General features: G+C 40.0%; 1 protein-coding gene across 1 annotated transcript in view; it reads left to right on the top strand.

Moving 5' to 3' along the window:
* Window positions 1–5,336: 5,336 nt before the first annotated feature.
* bpifcl (BPI fold containing family C, like) overlaps window positions 5,337–14,005 on the top strand; it is a 74,360-nt gene continuing 65,691 nt past the window's right edge. Inside the window, exon 1 of the mRNA XM_028811935.2 lies at window positions 5,337–5,476. The gene's annotated coding sequence lies outside the window, so the exon portion shown is untranslated. The remainder of the gene's footprint in view (window positions 5,477–14,005) is intronic.

Genomic DNA, 14,005 nt, shown 5'->3' with positions numbered 1-14,005 from the left:
AGGAAAGAGCACCACAGATGCAATGTTTACTCTGAGGGTGTTGATGGAGAAGTTTAGAGAAGGCCAGAAGGAGTTACATTGCATGTTTGTGGACCTGGAGAAAGCATATGACAGGGTGCCTCGAGTGGTGTTGTGGTACAGTAATCCCTCCTCCATCGCGGGGGTTGCGTTCCAGAGCCACCCGCGAAATAAGAAAATCCGTGAAGTAGAAACCATATGTTTATATGGTTATTTTTATATATTTTAAGTCCTTATAAACTCTCCCACATGGTTTATAAATATTCTCCGTACAGTTATACAGCATAAACCCTTTTATATTCTCTTAGTTATTAGGTAAGATTCGTTGAAATTATGTATGTAAACACAGTTTATATACTACTCACAAACATACATATCGTATATCATTGAGGAGTTTTATTTAATACGTAATACAGTTTTAAACATATTGTAATTGAGTAGGTAATATAAAAATACGTGAAAAATCTATAACATGTAAATGCTGTACATAAAACCAAAATGTTATTTTAAAGATACTGTAGAGCGTCTCCAATATCACATTTCTTACAGCCATTACGATAGACAGGCCACCGGCAATAAATACCAACAATGCAAGGAAAAAATTGTATAAAATGTGTGCACAGTTACAATAAACGTACATACATGTACTAAGTACGTAGAAAAATAGTTTTGGGTACTCACCAACTTGTCGGATAACGATGACATTTACTGCACTGTCACAGCTGTTCTAAAGGAGCCTCTTCAGGCGACTGTGTAGCACTGCCATCGTCTTCTTCCACTGAAGGCGTACTAGGCAGTGTTTTGCGTGTAAGGAACATCGTGATGGGCAGTTGCTGGCGCTGCTTTTTCATTTGTGTAAAGAGGTTCCTATACACTTCCGTGGCGCCGTCAAGAGCATTTTTAAATTGCAAAGAACGAATCATTTGCGGGTCCCATTCTTCAACTGATGACTGGAGATCTTTTGCCATTCGTTGAATGGTCGTGAGACGCTCGAGAGTTAGCACAGCACCCAGGAGCTTAACCGCGTGCTCTGATTGGGTAGCTTCTCAGCCATCCGTTAATAGTGTCCCTTGTTTGAATTCAAATGGGCAAATCAACTGAAAAAGCACACGTACTGTAGACCGCAGACATCCGCGAAGCAGTGAAAAATCCGCGATATATATTCACATATGCTTACATTTAAAATCCGCAATGGAGTGAAACCGCGAAAGACAAAGTGCGATATAGCGAGGGATCACTGTATTGTATGAGGAAGTCGGGAGTGGCAGAGAAGTACTGCATGGTACAAGATATGTACGAGGAAAGTGTCACAGTGGTGAAGTCTGCAGAAGGAGTGATGGATGCATTCAAGGTGGAGGTGGGAATACATCAGGAATCGGCTCTGAGCCCTTTCTTATTTGCAATGGTGATGGACAGGTTGATGGACGAGATCAGACAGAATCCCCGTGGACTATGATGTTTGCTGATGACATTGTGATCTGTAGCGATCGTAGGGAGGAGGTTGAGGAGACCCTGGGGAGGTGGAGATATGCTCTAGAGAGGAGAAGAATGAAGGTCAGTAGGAACAAGACAGAATACATGTGTGTAAATGAGAGGGAGGTCAGTGGAATGGTGAGGATGCAAGGAGCAGAGTTGGCAAAGGTGGATGAGTTTAAATACTTGGGAAGATCAGTACAGAATAATGGGGATTGTGGAAGAGAATTGAAAAAGAGAGTGCAGGCAGGGTGGAATGGGTGGAGAAGAGTGTCAAGAGTAATTTGTGACAGATGGGTATCAGCAAGAGTGAGAGGAAAGGTCTACAGGACGGTAGTGAGACCAGCTATGTTATATGGGTTGGAGACTGTAGCACTCACCAGAAAGTAGGAGACAGAACTGGAGGTGGCAGAGTTAAAGATGCTAATATTTGCATTGGGCGTGACGAGGATGAACAGGATTAGAACATTACATATTAGAAGGTCAGCTCAGGTTGGATGGTTTGGAGACAAAATCAGAGATGTGAGATTGCGTTGGTATGGATATGTGCAGAGGAGAGATGCAGGGTATATTGAGAAAAGGATGCTAAGGTTGGAGCTGCCAGGTAACAGGAAAAGAGGAAGGCCTAAGGGAAGGTTTATGGATGTGGTGAGAGAGGACATACAGGTGATGAGTGTAACAGAACAAGATGTAGAGGACAGGAAGATATGGAACAAGATGATCCGCTGTGGCAACCCCTAATGGGAGCAGCTGAAAGAAGAAGAAGATGATATCTTCAAATATTTACCCATCCGTATGCTCTTTTTCTTGAAAGTAAAGGAACATTTTTTAAAACACTGTTGATTTTTTTAAAGATGTGCACCGACTTATTTTTGAAACCACAAAATATTAAATTGTGATAATGTTATTTTTTAGAATTGAGCTTGTACCAAAATCCTCCTTCCATTTTGTAGTTTGATTTGTCTAAGATTGATTTTGCAATGTGTTGGAGCCCATCCTGACTTAGTCATTGGGCAGCATGCATCAGATTTAATAGTGTAATTTATATTTTGCTCATGCTTTGTCTAAAGCTGTGCTGGATTTTTCACACAGTTACCACAGTTATGGTTCCTGTGAACCTAAAAACAGAAGTGAAACATGTTGAGTTCAGCTACACGATAAATGCCCTCACCAATGGCATAGAGTATGCCTTTGCAGGCCCCTCAGGTCAGGCGTTCAAATCCAAAGGGTCGCCTCATCAGGCCTTGACAAAGTCAGCCAAAAAATAGATGTATTTTATTTTTTGAAAATTGAAAAAATATTTTGTGCATTTTTCAGCCTAAAAAAAACTGTGAAACTGGTCTGTTCCTTCATGAGATGTGTGGGCACAATAAGAGTGTAAATCACCCTGTAAGGTAACAGACAATGAACAGTTACATCATAAAAAGACGACAAGAAAAATGTCAAATTGCTGCAGCTCAACAATACAAGTCACTACCAAACTGTTCCGAAAATTAACATCTTAATTCTTACAGCATTAATGGAACAGGGGATTGGAGACATGCTAGCTGTGTCACCAATGGCGCAAATGCCTCACTGGCAGGAGATTTCAAGCATCATGGTGAGTGCAACAGAAAATACTTCTTCTTCTTCATCTTCTTCTCCTCCTCCTCTGCTTCCTCCTTGCCCACCATTTGCAGACAACACCTATGAAAAAAAAAATTAAGTACAGGAAATTCTCAAAGATATTCTCATCAGTGCAGGTCTGGGCTCTGTGGATGTTTTTGCTTTTTCTTTTTTTAATTTATATATTAATTTCAGCCATTTTTATAATTAATAGTTACGATCCAGTTTGAGGTGTTTCTTGATTTGTTTTGTTTAATCCATAGTATTAAAATGACTCTTCTTATCATTGTTACTGATTGTAATTCCTTTTCGTATCCTTTTGAAAGCCACTGCGTCGATCTTAAACCAATGGAGCCTGAGCCTGCACACCAGATTGCACGTCCAAGCTTGCATTGAATTTCTGAATCCAAAATAGACTAAATTTCACACTGCAGCTCAATTCCCATTTTTTACTCATGTGCACAAATCTGATGTTTTTTTAGAGAAGTGAGATTAACAAATAAATAAAAAAAAAATCATGGAATCTGTCATCTGTAACATTATTTTGCATCTGTCTAACAAAATCGGTTTGTTCATTTTGCGCATGCAGGTCAAATTCAGGCTAGACATCTGTGCTCATATCCGATTTAAATTTAAATGAATTTGTCCATCCATTATCCAACCCATTATATCCTAAGTACAGGGTCCCGGTGGTCTGATGGAGCCAATCCCATTCAACACAGGGAGCAAGGCAGGAAACAAACCCTGGGCAGGGTGCCAGCCCACCGCAGGGCGCACAGACACACACACACGCACACACACACACACACACACACACACACACCAAGCACACACTAGGGACAATTGAGAATCACCAATGCACCTAACCTGCATGTCTTTAGACTCTGGGTGGAAGCCGGAGTACCCAGAGGAAACCCATGCAGACACAGGGAGAACATGCGAACTCCACGCAGGGAGGACCCGGGAAGCGAACCTGGGTAAATGAATTTGTGCAATCCAAAAAAATAACAACAAAAAAGTCAAGTTTAGGTATGAGTAAAAATCAGGGTAGTCACTTAATTGGCAACATGAGACAGTGAGAACTTTTGTTTGTTCAATAACAATATCTAAACACTGTCAAACGTGTGAAAACAGCAGTAGTAGTAGTACACTCTAAAAGACAAACCAGGGGACCTTTAGCCAATACTTAAAGACATGGTTCCAAGTTAAAAATTCAGATTTAAGGATTTTGTTAAATTTTCTGAATCTCAATCATTATTTAATACGTTGTGCTAACACAATAATAATAATTAAATACAACTTACAATTGTAATCAACTTCAATTAATTTTCATTAATTGATTAATTCATTGATAATAATAAAAAACGTTTGGGTAACTTAGTCCAGGTGGTTGGGTGACATGATTTCTTTTCATTTCTTTTCATTTGAAACAGGATGTCTAAGTTCCCAGCCACTTAACACATCTGCCAAAGCTTATGGCAGTGCGTTGCCTGCCCGCTGGACAACACCGTCTGAAGTGTAGAAACAGAATGCGGAAAAGCGCTATATAAATGCAAAGAATTATTATTATTATTATTATTATTATTAAGAGCTTTACAAACACATTTTTAGGGTCAAACTGCTGCATGGCTTTGGTTTGTGACATAACAGACATATTTTTATACGTTGATTGTCACAATTTTACTTGAAAATGCTAACCAATGATGTTAAAACTGTTTGCAACAACATGACTGCGTGAAATGGCATACAGTATTTCTACTTAGGTTCATGAACAATAAAGAGGAAGCACAGTGGCAAAGTAGCATCCCGTGAGTCGCAGATGATGATAATACTCAAAACACCTTTTCTTTGGAACAAGTTTGTAATTAGCATTTTCAAAGTGTTTTAAGTTATCAAATAAAAAAGCGAATTGTAATTAAAATATTTTAAATATGAAGGAAAAGCTAGTTCACCTTACACATTAAAATGTGTTGTACTAGAAACTCCAGAACACATGAAGAAACCAACTACCATAGTGAGACAGGATAAAGCAAACTTCAGTGCACAAATGATCTGATTTTATTTGGGGTATTAAAATGCAATTTAAATTGAGCATGCTTAGATAACAATTAGACTCTCAGATTCTGCGGAAATAACTGATATATGACTAATATGTATAGGAAAGGCGAGAAAGCAGAACGAAAAGTGATAGCAAGTGTTACTTCCTCTATGTTTTAAGCGCGTACATATACCGACTTATTACTTCTTCTAGTTTATCACTGCTTTCCAGATGTCCTTTTAAACGGCACCAGACGTTGGTGTTTATGCCTTCCGCTAAGAAGCGTTGCTGGAAAGCCGTCAGAAGAAGCGAGTCGCCAGTTACTCTCCCGCAGCTATTAAGGTGCGTGTCAAAATCCGCCGTGCCGCATTTCATTATACATCTTGCTTATTTGAGTTGTCTACTGCATTAGGTTGTGTCTTAACATTCCTGCACTTCAGTAAGTGGTAACCAGCGATCTAAAATTAATGATGAACGGTAATGAGAAAACCATAAACGACAGGTCGAAGTCTAGTGCAGATAAATTAGAGGACTGCAACACTCTTAAAATGGTTTTCAAAAATTGAATTTTACTGGGTTGTTGTGTCGTTCCTCATAGAACCATTGATTGACAAATAACTATTTAATTCTGGGAAGAGTTCTAAATGTAATGGCCTCTTTAGACTTTGCAAATGTTCATAATAAGTGGACAAAACTGAAATCTTTAAGGTATTATTTATAACAGGAATTTATAAAGTATTTATAACAGGATTCTAACAGATCAAGAAAAAACGAACTTAGCGTATGCTACAGAGTCCTTTAATAAAATCAGGAACCCATTGGTATTTCACGAATCTTGATATAATCTGTTTATGATTATTTTGCGAACCTTTTACCAAACAAAATTAAAAAAAAGTTCTTTTTGGATGGTTCTTTTTAAAATCAAAACGGTTCTCCGGTGCCATCACGCTGGGCATCTTAGGTCACCGAGGCAAAGCTTTTTTTTTTGTTTGTTTCTTTGGTGTCAGGTGAGAGTTTGCACCCTTAAACCAGTAATGGACACTGATATGTTCGAAGTGAGGAGCAAGCAAGAGCAAACTGTGCTGAAACAAAGCAATACACAGCTTGAAAAGACGTTTTAAAGGTCCGGGGGGAAAGAATAAATTCTCGATTCGATTAATAGATTTGATAACGAGAGCTTGTTTTGCAGAAATATACTGAGGAACCCTTCACACGAATTGCATAATGAACATCGCACTAACGAACCACAGGCATCTTACTTACCGCGTCTCCCAAAATCAGACGTATTACTACGACATTGACCGTAAGTCGAAGGTGGGGCTGCAGCTTTTCACCGGTCCAATCAAAAAAACAGACCACATGTTTTAAGAGTACGTTTTGAAGAAATATGTCGCGCAGTGGGTAGCGCTGCTGCCTCGCAGTTGGGAGACCTGGGGACCCGGGTTCGCTTCCCGGGTCCTCCCTGCGTGGAGTTTGCATGTTCTCCCCGTGTCTGCGTGGGTTTCCTCCGGGCGCTCCGGTTTCCTCCCACAGTCCAAAGACATGCAGGTTAAGTGGATTGGCCCTAGTATGTGCTTGGTGTGTGGGTGTGTTTGTGTGTGTCCTGCGGTGGGTTGGCACCCTGCCCGGGATTGGTTCCTGCCTTGTGCCCTGTGTTGGCTGGGATTGGCTCCAGCAGACCCCCGTGACCCTGTGTTTGGATTCAGCGGGTTGGAAAATGGATGGATGGATGGATGTCAGAAGGTGTCAGCTTTCATACCGAAGAAGAGTCTAATGGTACTGTATGACCCGCCAATTGAAACCAGCAATGGACAGACTTACGGAAGTTTGTTGTTCATGTCCCACTGGCTCTACTGAGGGAAACACAGAAAAACTGGCGATGAAAGATCGCCAAGACTTAAATAGCCACAATAGCAGTGTGAGAGTATCCAATAAATGAACGGAGAGGCACAAAGTCCACAGAAATGACTTCTGCGAAGATGAGAGAGACAGAGAGAAATATGGAAAGGCGGAATATGCAATGTTAAATAATGGGGAGCAGCATTGTTCAGCTATTTTGACAGTGAGTAAAAGAGAAAAAAAGGGAAATGGAGGATTTTTAAAAACATGATCCTAGCACTTACTAATTTTCACAATATCAGGTGTTGTCAGTTTATAAGGTAAAACTAAGAAAGTATGAAAAAATACTAAGCACATGAACAGGTTTAGTTTTTCACCAGTTTTTAGACTCATACCACAACTGTCAAACTTTACTTGACCTTTTGCTGACTCAGTCATTGTATGAGATGCTTACTACTTCAACCTTCTGAAGCCTTTGCCCTCTTCTCATCTCTCAATCCCAAGACCTCTTTCTCTGCCTGCCCATCTTTAGACTCTGCTTCATGAGTCTACTGAACTGAGACAAATGTAAGTCCTTTCCTGGCTTCCAGACCTGCTGAGAAATAGGATTCAGACCTGTGTCTATACCTGCTTGGATGAATTCTAAGAAGATGTTCAAAATTATGTCAGCTAGTTCTTATTGATGTTGAAAAGTTATGGCTTTATTTCAAGGTCTCATATGATTGTCAGATCCTTGTCTTGAATCCTACAAAACTTCTAGAAAGTTGGTCAGATATGCATGTCAGATTTTCACTGTACTCTGTATAATATGAATACTTCTCTGAATCCTGCTACTATTTCAGCCAACTGAGCCCATAATTTAATTATTTTGGTCAGTATCAAAGGCTCACAACCCTTAAACCCTTAAATCTCACATTACTTTCACAGTACTGTACAACACCCATTATTGTTGCTGCTGCCATACCAACCTGTAGGTCATCCTCAATCTCCTCTAGCCTTCCTCTTGTGTTAGGGTCTGCACCGACCCGTTTTAAATTTTAAATGCATACAAGAATCACATAAATTTGTTTATTGCATCAAGGCTTTTTGACTTTGTCAGGAACCTCTATTTCAACAAAATAAAGCAAAAAAATTTTTTTTACTAAATTATAAAATGCTCTGGTTGAAATTATGACCTTTGTGTTGTTAGGGTCGGTTTCAACCCAGTTATGATAATACGATGATAAAGCAATAATTAGAGCCAAAACTGAAATCCTAAGTGCACTGTCAGCTGACACACTGACCACCAGCTCCTCTCCTAATCATGTGCGCTTTCTCATTTTGCGTTGCTTTCCAGTATACCTGCACAAAAACAAAACAAACAAAGACGCGCCTGTCCAGACATGTAAGGTGAATTCACTCATTTGAGTGGCCATTTGACTTGCAGAGTGCACATTTACAATTTGCAGCATGCAAAAATGAGAAGAAGATTTACAGTGAGCCAAGTTCTGGATCATATTTTTGGTGAAAATGAAGGAGAGGACACAGAGCAGCATAGCGATTCAGATGAGCAGGTTTCTGAGGAGGAAGACAATGTGGAGTATCATCCAGAAGACACAGACACATCTGATGAGTCGGGTGAGGAGGTCACTGGTGCTGAAGCTGCTCCTGCTGAAAGATTCAAGTCCAAAAATGGTGAGATCTTTTGGAGCTCAGTACCTCATGATGTACATAGCAGGGCAGCTGCTGCAAATGTCATCAAAATGACCCCTGGAATCACAAGGTTTGCTCTGACCAGAGTCAGTGACATCAAAACATGTTTTGAGCTATATGCCATTGTCACTAAAAAGAATCATCATTACTATGATGAACCTTGAAGGAAAAAAAGTCCATGGCGACATGTGGAAAGACATTGATGAGGAATACCTGGATGCTTTCATTGGTGTTCTTCTTCTTGCTGGAGTGTACAGATCCTGCAATGAGGCCACTGATAGTCTATGGGACGCATCAACAGGCAGAAATATTTTCCGGGCAACAATGTCACTTCAGACATTTCAAATGATATCAAGAGTCCTCAGATTTGACAACAGAGAGACCAGAGTGAGATCTGACAAGCTTGGTCCCATCAGGGATGTCTGGGAGAGATGGGTGCAGCTCCTTCCGCTGATGTTCAACCCAGGGCCAGAGGTGACAGTGGATGAACGTCTTGTCCCTTTTCGAGGAAAATGCCCCTTCCGGCAATACATACCCAGTAAGCCAGGGAAATACGGAATAAAAATCTGGGCAGCCTGTGACACAAGAACCAGCTATGCCTGGAATCTACAGATTTACACAGGCAAAGCTGCGAGTGGCATCCCTGAGAAAAACCAAGGAAAACGTGTGGTCCTCGATATGACCACTGGACTGCAGGGTCACAATATCACTTGTGACAATTTTTTTACCAGCTATGACCTCGGACAAGAACTTCTCAAGAGGAAACTTACCATGGTGGGAACAGTGAAGAAAAATAAACCTGAGTTGCCTGCTGAAATCTTGCAGGTGAAGGGCAGGGCTCCAGTTTCCTCAAAGTTTGCTTTTACAGACACCACCACTGTTGTCTCATATTGTCCAAAAAGAAACCGGAATGTGATACTCATGTCTACTCTTCACAAAGACACAGCTGTATCATCAGGAAGTGACAAAAAGCCGACAATTATCCACCACTATAACAAAAACAAAGGAGGAGTGGAAAACCTGGACAAGCTGACAGCCACATACACATGCCAGCGAGTGACCAGAAGATGGCCAATGGTTGTGTTTTACAACATCCTTGATGTGTCTGCATATAATGCATTTGTGTTGTGGAGCCACATCCACCAAGGGTGGAACTCAACCAAAAAAAACAAGCGGAGACTGTTTCTTGAGGAGTTCTTGAGGAGTTGGGAAATTCCCTTGTCAAGCCACACATTAGGCGAAGGGAGCGGGTGCCCCGAGACAGCTGCAGAGCTCACCCAGCACTCCATCCTCACCATCAGCAACACAGAGAGAATCTGCATCAGCATCCTCCTCAGCCAGCCCTGCCTCAACACCAACCGAAACAGCCCCAACCCCAGTCAGGCCGCCTGATTCGAAAAGAAAGAGGTGTCAGGTCTGCCCAAGCAGTAAGGACAGAAAGACAAATGTATTGTGTTTCAACTGCAAGAAATATCTCTGCAAAGAACACTCAAAAAGTGTCACTTTTAACCACACATGCCTCTAGACACACACGTACACAAGCATGTTCTTGTACACAGAGGTTTTTACTCTGATTTAGCTTTGTATTAGTTTTGGAACTTGTAATTGATTTCTATTTGTTTGATTTTCTTGATTGGTTTTTGTTTATTTGACCATGCAAATATATATTTTGTGTCATGACCTGTTCTGCTTTTCATTTTTTTCAGTTTATATTAAAGTTCTATTGCTGAAAAAAATATTTTTTTGCCTTTTCTTGATGTAAATATCTATGGGTCGAAATTGACCCGTAACACCATAGATGTCACTTTAGTTATTAATATTAAAATGAAAAAATAAATAAAACAAATTTATTTAAGAGATGTGTTCTATACCCCTCATTATTAGTCAGGTAACACAAGAACCTTTTATTTATTAATATGATTCTCTTGAGGTTCATTTTACCATTTTTTAAAATTGAAATCAAGGGGTATACTGACAAAAAAAGGCCCAGAGGCCCACACCAAAAGTATTAAAACCAACATTTTCATGGATAAGGAAGCCTAACAAGGTAACCAAGAGATGAGAAACAAATTGGACGATAGCTTATTGTTTTTAGTGTATTTTATAGCTGATTTAATACATGGGTCAAAACCGACCCGTTAACATAAGAGATGATAACAGAAAGCTAACACAAGAGGAAGGCTAAAGTCACACATGAACAAGACCCCAAGATCTTCAAGTGCCAACCACTCCTGTCTTACATGGAGAGAGACAGACACTTTCTCTGTAAGAGAAGCATGAGGTCTGGATTGGAGGAATCTTATTGTAAACTGTGTCACTTTGACTGTGAAGTGTTCCAAATCTTAAAGTCATAAGCGGTCCAAAGGACACTCTCATATAACCAAACTAAATACTCTGCAATTCTCACTAGTGCATTTATATCAGGTCCATAAACATGGGGGAGGAATGTGTTTTGTAGCAAGAATGTTGCACTTTAAGCCACAAGGCTGGCAGTTCAGTCCCCACCACTGACTCACTCTCTGACCCTGTCATGTAGCCCAGTGGTGGTCAAGTCATAAAAACTTGTATAAAAATTACAGTGTAACCTGATATTGTAAATAATTTTTAACAAATGTTTCTAGAAAATGCATGCTAATAAAATGTGCAAACATGTGTGGAGACAAGAGACACCTGTCTCTGAAATAATTTGAACTGACAAAAGTAATTGGCATCCATCTTGTTTATTCCGTATTTAACAAGAATCAGATTTTGCTTTAGAGTTTTGATTCAACAGAAATTTTCAAATCATAACACAAATGAAAATGGGATGGACAAAAATGATGAGACCCTTAACCCAATGTTTTGTTACATAATCACTGCAAGCAAGAGATTCCTGCAGCTCTCAATGAGACTTCTGTACCTGTCCACATGTTGTTTGGCCCACTCTTCCTGATCAAACATCTCCAGCTGTGTCTGGTTTGAAGGGTCCCTTCTCCAGACTGTATGTGTGAGTTCTTCTAATAGACGTTTGAGAAGATTCAAATCAGGCTTCACAGAAGGCCTCTTCAGAATAGTCCTATGTTTTCTCCTTAGCCATTCTTGAGTGCTTTTAGTTGTGTGTTTTGGGTTCTTATCCTGTGTGAAGAGTCCATGACCTGTGACCGAGATGGTGCTTTCTGACACTGGGCAGTACATTTTTCTCCAGAATGTCTTGATAGTCTTGTGTTTTAATCATACCCTGCACAGACTCAAGCTGATGTGACTTGCCAGAAAGCTCCACTTTTGTCTCATCTGTTCAAAGGACATTCTCTCAGAAGTACTGTGGCTTGTCAGTATGCATTTTAGCAAATTCCTGTCCAGTTTTTTATGTTTATGTTTATTTTAAGTAGAAGAGTCCTCCTGGGTCTTCTTCCATTGAGGCCACTGTCATTCAACAGTGACAGATGATGCGATCATCACTGATGGACCTTGACCTTGGACTTCTGCATGTATCTCTTGGAAGTTGTCCCTGCCTTTTTGTTTGCCTTTCTCACATTCCTTCTGCCCATTCTGGGGTTTATTTTCCTCTTGCAGGTGCATCCAGGGAGGATGGCAACAGTTCCATGGACCTTATGCTTCTTAATAATATTTGCAACTGTTGTCACTGGAACATCAAGCTGCCTGGAGATGGTCTTCTAGCCTTTCCCTTTAAAATGCTTGTCTATAATTTCCTTTCTGACCTCTTCAGAGAACTCTTGCCGTTGCTTTTATCATAGGACACATGATCATAGCAAACAGCACAGTGATGAGTGTTCTCCACTTAGATACACTGAATGACCAATTGTCAGATTGAAGGCACGTTTGATACTAATTAAAAACAACAGCTAGTTTGAAAATCACCCAATTATTTATTATTCTTTCTAGGAGCACCAACAAATGTGTCCAGGCAATTTCAGAATATATTTGTAGAATAAGCAATGCTTGATTTCTTTTCACACTTACTTTGCTTTACTTGCTGTCATATCCAATGCATGCAGGTATACATGGAACAATTGCTTTTCATTTAATCACCTTTCAGGAAGCATACAGAACGTTTTCAATGAATTGAAAGGGTAGCAACAAATGTGTCCACATCTGTAGAATGGTCTGTGTAATGACCATTCCCAAATCCCATATTACTGCAGTATAACATCCCAGGGTAAATGGCTATTAGCCTTTTGTAAGTCTAATCTTGGATAGGCAAACATAGCATACTGGGAAAGCCCCAATTGAATCTGCATTGTTCCTCATAAACTAGAGATCTGATTGGTGACCAAGTCCAGCTGCTCACCAATTTCTTCATAAAAAAATGGGAGCGAATAGCAAAAAATGAACAAGTGGGCTAATGGTGCTTTGCTCTATCAAGCAGACAAAATTGAGCTGTGCAGATTTGTATGACATGAGAGGCTCCGTCTCCTAGATACATAATTAAACAGGATCAACAACAAAAAAATGGATAAAAGAATACACTTGTGCAGTATTGGCATGGTTTTAAATACTGGCCACTTTTTAATAAAGGACCATGAAATTCCAGGGTATGATCACTCCAGGATTTTCTTATTCAGATTGGCCAGGATGACCTAATGATATCCTTAATTGTTAATGTTCATGCATAACAGTCCCAGGTAGGAGAGTGGAAAGACATTGACGTTGCCGCAGCTCTTTATGTTTTGACTTAAAGAAATAAAGGATTTTGACCATACCAGTTATATGTTGTAGTCAGGTGCGTCTAGAGAGGGGGAAACTGGAACACTTCACCCACCAGGCCAGATTTCATTTATTCCACAGTGGCTGATCTGAAATGGATGAAAAATGACTTACTTATGTACAATTTACCAAAAAAGCAGAACAGTTTTGCCATTTAATATCTTCTTTGATAATGTTGTATTGGTTTTGGTGTTATTAAATGATTAATTTGTTGTGATGCTGAGGTGGGCCCATTGGTACATTTCTGTCCCAGGCCCTGGTTCTAGTGCTATTAGTAGTAGTTGTAGCATTATCTGGTGCCACCATTATCACAAATGTTTTCAAATACATGACTTCAATGCGACTTTCCAGGCTAATATACTTTTTGTGTAAAACATGCTTGAATCAGACAGGCACGTTAAATATATTTGGATGAGAAACTGATAAGCAACAAATCCAATTCACAGGAGCAATGATCATAAAATTTATGCTACATTGCTTGAAAATTAGACAGATCTGACTTTATATCTATTATGCTGCATCACTGCCTCCTGAGTACACCATTCCTTTCATTTGATAAAAGCAGTGGGTATACAGCAGATGATGTACCAAGCTCGTCTTTGAATAACTGGGTTCAACAATTTCTCCTTCCGGATG

The sequence above is a fragment of the Erpetoichthys calabaricus genome, chromosome 10 (genome assembly GCF_900747795.2).
Source record: "Erpetoichthys calabaricus chromosome 10, fErpCal1.3, whole genome shotgun sequence".
Classification (NCBI taxonomy): domain Eukaryota; kingdom Metazoa; phylum Chordata; class Cladistia; order Polypteriformes; family Polypteridae; genus Erpetoichthys; species Erpetoichthys calabaricus.
The sequence above is the reverse complement of the archived record's forward strand: the minus strand, read 5'-3'. Positions and strand labels throughout refer to the sequence as shown.